We start from the raw sequence: 7,011 nt of genomic DNA, 5'->3' as shown, positions 1-7,011 counted from the left end.
CAAATACAGAAACAGTTTCTTGTTCTTCGCCATGCTTTTCAAGTCTGAGTTTAAAAGGATTCCACTTAAAAACCATCTCCTAAAGGTCAGTGGAGCTTTTCTTTCCCATCCGAGCACACAACATACCCACCACCCTCCACCTGGCCCTTACCCAAATTTAAGCCAATAAGAAAGCTTTTAGTCTCACAGCTGGGCTACACCTGCAGAGCTGGCTCCTCACATGCACACTTCTTGCTAGGAGGCAATGTTGGTACAGAAGGACAGTATTTCCAGTTTGCTGTTCCAAGTATGTACAACAGGCAGTCCTGCTGTATCAGGTAAACATGCTCATAGAAAGCAGTCAAATGGAAATCAAAAGGACTTCCTCTTTGAAAATTCCCCTATCTTTATTGGAAGAGATTATCCAATAATTTCTTTAATTGCATCGCATACTTCTGAGTCCATTCCCGAGCTATTCTGTTGTACTTTTCTCTGTTTTGTAGATCCGAGCAATCTCAGGCACTAAAGGATCATCTGGATTAGGATCACACAACCGAGAACAGATGGACAAGAGTCCTTTTGAAATAGTGCTGGAGCCCACTGTGACCGTAGAATATCAAGACGAACGCTGCCATGGCTGTTAATATCTGGATGATAAATTCTTGTTGTAAATGCAACCTTAGGTGGTTTGAAGGGATAATCTGTTGGTAAGGGAATTGTCAAGAAAAATACTCCGCCCTGATAGGGACTGTGGTTTGGCCCCATTATGGTAGCTGGCCGGTGGGACATACCCTCCCCCAGGGCCCGCTGCGCACTGTGCCGGGGGGTCTGTGCCAGGTCATTCCATTCCTTGTGGTTTTTCTTCAGAGCCGTCGTGGGAGGCGGCTGGTGGTTGCCCCCGGGACAGGGACAGGGGAGGGATGGGGAAGGGACCAGGGGGCAAGAGGCCGCCTCAGTGATCTCGGGTTGACCGGAGAAGATGGAGAGCTCGGAACCGCGGCTCCTGAACCTGCTGCAGCAGTGGGTGGGTCACCCCCCCGACCCACCCACCCCTTGTAATTTTTGCCCCTTGAATATGATGTTGCCTGTGGGTTTGTCATATATGGCCTTTATTACACTGCACTATGTTCCCTCTGTTCCCAGTTTGCTCAGAGTTTTTATCATAAATGGATGCTGGATTATATCAAATGCTTTTTTGCAGCTATTGATATTATCATGTGGTTTTTATTCTTCATTTTGTTTATGTGGTGTATCACGTTGATTGATTTGTGGATATTGTACCAACCTTGCATCCTTGGAATATATTCCACTGGATTATGGTGTATGATCTTTTTAATGTATTGCTGGATCCAATTTGCTAATCTTTTGTTGAGGATTTTGGTAACTGTTCATCAGAGATATTGGCCTATAATTATCTTTCTTTGTAGTGTCTTTATCTGATTTTGGAATTAGGATAATGTTAGCCTCCTAAAATGAACTAGTCTTAAATTTTTTAGGCTAGTTTAAGAAGGACTGGTGTTAGTTCTTTGAATGTTTGGGAAAATCCACCTATGAAGCCATCTGGGCCAGGACTTTTGTTTCTTGGGAGGTTTTTTTAGTGCTTCAATTTCACTAGTTGTAATCTGTCCATTAAAATTCTCCTGATTCTTCCTAATTCAGTTTTGGAAGATTGTATGTTTCTAGGAATTTATCCATTTTGTCCAGATTGTCCAATTTGTTGGCATATAGCTGTTCATAATATTTTCTTACAATCCTTTGTATTTCTTTGGTGTCTGTTGTTACTTCTCCTCTTTCATTTCTGTTTTATTTATTTGGGTCCTTGCTCTTGTTTTCTTTTTTATGAGTCTGGTTTAAACGTTTGTCTATCTTGTTTATCTTTTCAAAGAACCAGCTCTTGGTTTCTTTGATCTTTTGTATTTGTTTTTAGACTCTATTTTATTTCTTCTTTGATCTTTATTATTTCCTTTCTTCTACTCATTTTGGGCTTTGTTTATTGTTCTTTTTCTAATTCCTTTAAGTGTAAAGTTAGATTGTGTGGGGGTTTTTGAGATTTTCCTTGTTTATTGAGAAAGGTCTATAATGCTATGAATTTCCCTCAGAACTGCTTTCACTGTGTCTCATAGATTTTGAGTTGTTGTGTTCTCATTTTCACTGTTTCGAACTATCTTTTAATTTCTTCCTTGATCTCATTGTTAACCCACTCATTGTTTAGTAATGTTATTTAGCCTCCATGTCTTTTTCAATTTTTTACTTGTGATTGATTTCTAGTTTCATAACATTATGGTCATAGAAGATGCTTGATATGATTTCAATATTTTAAGATTTGTTGAGACTTTACTTGTGTCTCAACATGTGGTCTATCCTAGAAAATGTCCCATGTGCACTTGAAAAGAATGTATACTCTGCTGCTTTGGGGTGAAATGCTCTGAAGATATCAATTAAATCCATCTGATCTAGTGTGTCATTTAAGGTTGCTGTGTCCTTTTTGATAATCTATGTGGAAGATCTATCTATTGATGTCAATGGGATGTTAAAATCCCCTACTGTGACAGTATTACTACCAATCTTTCCCTTTCTGTCCATTAAGATTTGTTTTACATATTTAAGTGCTCCTATGTTGGGTGCATAAATGTTACAAGGTTATATTTCCTTGTTGGCTTGCTCCCTTTATTATTATGTAGTGAACTTTGTCTCTTACTAAAGCCTTTGTTTTAAAGTTTATTTTGTCAGATGTATGTATTGCAACCCCAACTTTTTTTTCATTTCCATGTATATGAAATATCTTTTTCCACCCCTTTACTATTGGTTTATGCGTATCTTCCCTGCTAGAGTGGGGCTCTTATAGACAGCATATATATTGGTCTACCCCATGTCTTTTGCTTAGAGCATTTAAGCCATTTACATTTTTCAAAAATATATCTTTATTGATTTCAGAGAGAGGAAAGGAGCAGGAGAGAGAGAGAGAAACATCAATGATGAGAGAATCATTGATCAGCTGCCTCCTGCATGCTCCCTACTGGGAATGGAACTGGCAACCCAGCATGTGCACTGAGCGGGAATCGAACTGCAATCTCCTGGATCATAGGTCGATGCTCAACTGCTGAGCCACCCAAGCCAGTGATTTAAATGTAAATCACTTTACATTTAAAGTGATTATTGATAGGTATGTATTTATTGCCATTTCATTCTTTTAACTATGTTTCCCTGTATTTTTTAAATATGTTTTATTAATTTTAGAGAGAGAGAAAGAGAGAATAAAGAGAGAGAAACATCAATCAGCAGCCTCCTGCACGCCCCTTACTGGGGATCGAGCTTGCAACCCAAGCATGTGCCCTGACTGGGAATTGAACTGGTGATCCCTTGGTCCATGGGTCGATGCTTAAGCACTGAGCCACACCGGCCAGACATCTCTGTATTTCTTCCTCTTCTTCTCCTTCTTATTCTTATTACTATTATTATTCTTGATGTGGCTACTTCTGTAAATCCTTAATTATAAGACTTCTCCTCAGGTAGTCTCCAATTAGCTATTCAGCATGATTGTTCTATAATTTAATTTTAATTTCAGTTTGGTACTGGGAGGAGGTGAGTGTAGCTCTCCCTAGTCTGTCACCATCTTGGATCCCAAACTCTGACATTTTGAACATTGTCTGGTTTTTTGTTTTTTTTTGAAGCATCAGGCACAGGAATCTTGAACGGGTAACAGTAGTTCCTCTTGGGGAGAGGTGTCCCCCAGTATCCAGGCAGGAGCAAATTCTTTCACGCATGGACTGTCTATATCTAGTGCTCTCAGAAAAGCCAGGACCACTTATCTGCCCCTCAAAATATTTCTCTACCCAAAATTTCTCTAAAATGCTTAAAATTATATTTTTGGGACAAAAACTGTGATCCCACAAGTAATAAAAAAAAAAATGTTGTTGCTTAAATTCAATTTAACCATAATATCAATAGATATGAGCTCATTTCCTAAAAGCAGGCCTTCAGGTATAGATGGTAGTGTTAGAATATAGGTCCAACTGATGTGACAAAAGCCAATGGAGCTTCAACAAGATAGAAATGTATTTCCTTCTCATGTGACAGTCCAAATATAAGCAGTTCAGGGCAGATATAAGAGCTCCATAGTATTGGTGATTGTCTTAGTAAATTCAATCTGCTATAACAAAAATACCATAAACTGGATAGCTTAAATAACAAACATTTATTTCCCACAGTTCTGGAGGTTGGGAACTCCAAAATCAAGGTGTCCCCAAGTTAAGCGTCTGGTGAAGACCCACTTCCTAATTCATAGACCACTGTCTTTATGCTGAGATCCCACATGGAGGAAAGGAAAAGGGACCTCTCTTAAGTTTCTTTCATAGGACACTAATCCCATTCATGAGGTCTCTACCTCATAATCTAATTGCCTCTCAAAGAATCCACCTCCAAATACCAAAGAGTATAAATGGCTTATCCAATAATAGTTACCTACAAGAAGAATCAGAAATTACAACCTTCCCTGGCCAGTGTGCTCAGTGGTTAGAGCATCATCCCTTGCACCAAAGGTTCATGGGTTCAATTCCTGGTCAAGGGCACATACCTGGGTTACAGGTTCAATCCCTGGCCCTGGTCGGGGTACGTGCAGGTGACAACCAGTCAGTGTGTCTTTCCTACATCTATGTTTCTCTCTACCTCTCCCCCTCTCTGTCTCCCTCCCTTTCTCCCTTCCACTCTTTCTAAGTCAATGGAAAAAATATCCTCAAGTGAGGATTAAAAAAAGAAAGAAAGAAACTATAACCTGTGCTCTCTAATTTTTAATTTAGTCCTGTTTCCACAAAGTTCTTGAAGTGAGAAAAAAGTGGTGCATAAAATTGATATTATGGAGAAAAATTCTATTGAATTTCTAATTTTCCTAAATGTTACCTAGTTATAAGCAACATTTTCCAATAAGCATAGGAAAAACGAGTACTGGGCTAACTTTCCTACTCAAAGTAAAACAGGCCAATTATCAGGACCAAATGAAAAAACAGAACTTCTAAGGAAACATAGTTGCTCCCTCTCAGCCACCTCAGAAATGGGGAGGGTATAGATTCCCATTTCCCTACATGCCTTTCCTTCCATCACCACCACCAATCACCCCCACATGATGAAAATAAATAACAGAGGGCTAGTCTGACCTTGGAGAGTCTTCCTGGGAAGGAAATATTCTTAGAGATGTCTGTTTTTGACTAAGAAATAGTTCCATTTGGGTAAAGAAATGGTATCAACACCTTTCAAGTCTAAACAATGACTGGACGAGAAGTTTTTGTTCATCATTGTATTCCCAATGACTAGAAAAATGCCTGGTGCATAGTGAGAATGCTACAAATAAGTGTTGAATGAATAGATCAATGAATGAATGAGTTGTAATTGTGTAAACATCCTTCCTTCCCTTGCAGGACTTGCATAAAACCTATTTTTAAAGTATCAAAGGCAAAGACAGACCACAGAACCAAGTCCATGGTGTTATGTCCTGATAATATTCTCTGGGTATAAATTCCCTTTGGAGAGAAGCAGTGATGGGAGCTGAGGACTTACCTAGTGGTATAGCAAGTATATATTTAAATCTAAAATATGGGTCATGGTTTTGTGACTGGCACCTCTCACAGATACCAGAAGGTGTTATTGGACAGCCTCGTGAGTCAGTTGGGAGAGGGCTGTTCCCAACCTTGGTTCTTGTCTTCTCATATAAATGATTTTATATGAGAGACCTTGATTGTGTTGGGATTAAGTGAATTTATTAAAACATTAAAGCAAATGAATTTTTAAAAATAAATATACACATTTATCAACAAAGCAAGGCAAGCACATCTATACATCTGGCCTATGAAGCACAAGCTGGTGCTCAGCTAACCTGAAGAGCAAGAGGATGGGGGGTTTCTGCCTTATATACCCACTTGTCTATAAGTTTTTAAAAATTCTTCTGCCAGATATCCTGGTACAAGTTGACTCTATGTTATGGCTTTCCCACAATTTATGAGAAGTAGCTGGTAACTTTATCCTAACAAACCCAAGACCACTAACTTCACTGTTTAAAAAATAGGCACTCTTCTCCTCCCCTCCTACCAGCTGTTTTAACAGCTTCAGGATAATTAGCACTAGGAGTCTCTCTGATTAGTTTGAATAAGGTTCTTCTTCTCCCCGCTTCCTTTCCCCCTCCTCTCCTGCATTCTTTTGTGAGGAGAGCTTTTAACCCTTTGTTGTCAAGATAAAAGCCTGCTACAAGAGGCCTGCAAAGCTTTTTGGCTTTGTTTTATTTTCCTGCCTCAGTTTCCCTATTCCTCTTACCCTGAAACTTTCCTAGCCTCTTACCATCCTATAACAGTTTAATGAACATAAATGTTTTTCGGGCAATAGAGTTAAACAACACTTGTCACTCACTGAGCAAACAATGTCATTTTTATTTTTTTAATTTTTAATTTTTTTAAATATGTCTTTATTGATTTCAGAGAGAGGAAGAGAGAGATAGAAACATCAGTGATGAGAGAGTCATTGATCTGCTGCCTCCCGCACACTCCCCACTGGGGATCAAGCCCGCAACCGGGGCATGTGCCCTGACCGGGAATTGTACCGAGATCTCCTGTATCCTAGGTCAATGCTCAACAGCTGAGCCACGCCCGGCCGGGCAAGCAATGTCATTTTTAAAAGGGTCCACCCCAACCATCCTCCAGCTACTCCCACCCTACTCCCTATGAGAAGTTCACAGTGCCAAAATGACATGGCCCTCTGGACTCTAAGTGCCTCTTCTAGACCATGCTCTGGGTACCCAGGATCCCAGAATTACCTGCACACACACCCACACATCCATTTTTAAGGTCTGCATGGGCGTCCAAGGACCACCTTCCCAGATGCAGATATCCCACCAATGTACACAACCCTAGGTCCAAGAGGTGGTCAAGGAATGGCTGTTTGCAGGGGTCGTAGACATGTGGGCTAAGATGTCCACATCCTTGTGTGTAAAGTGCCTCAAGGTATGTGATGGATTTAGGGATCAAAAAGAAGGGGAAGATAACAAGTTAT

At 39.9% G+C, this 7,011-nt stretch overlaps 1 pseudogene; it reads right to left on the bottom strand.

Annotated features, from left to right (window-relative positions):
- Positions 1-386: 386 nt before the first annotated feature.
- LOC107527011 (ubiquitin-conjugating enzyme E2 D2 pseudogene) lies at positions 387-783 on the bottom strand (annotated as a pseudogene).
- Positions 784-7,011: the final 6,228 nt, after the last annotated feature.

This window comes from Miniopterus natalensis, chromosome 1, assembly GCF_054644295.1.
Source record: "Miniopterus natalensis isolate mMinNat1 chromosome 1, mMinNat1.hap1, whole genome shotgun sequence".
NCBI lineage: Eukaryota > Metazoa > Chordata > Mammalia > Chiroptera > Miniopteridae > Miniopterus > Miniopterus natalensis.
Note: the sequence above shows the minus strand (reverse complement) of the source record. Positions and strands in the feature narration are given on the sequence as shown.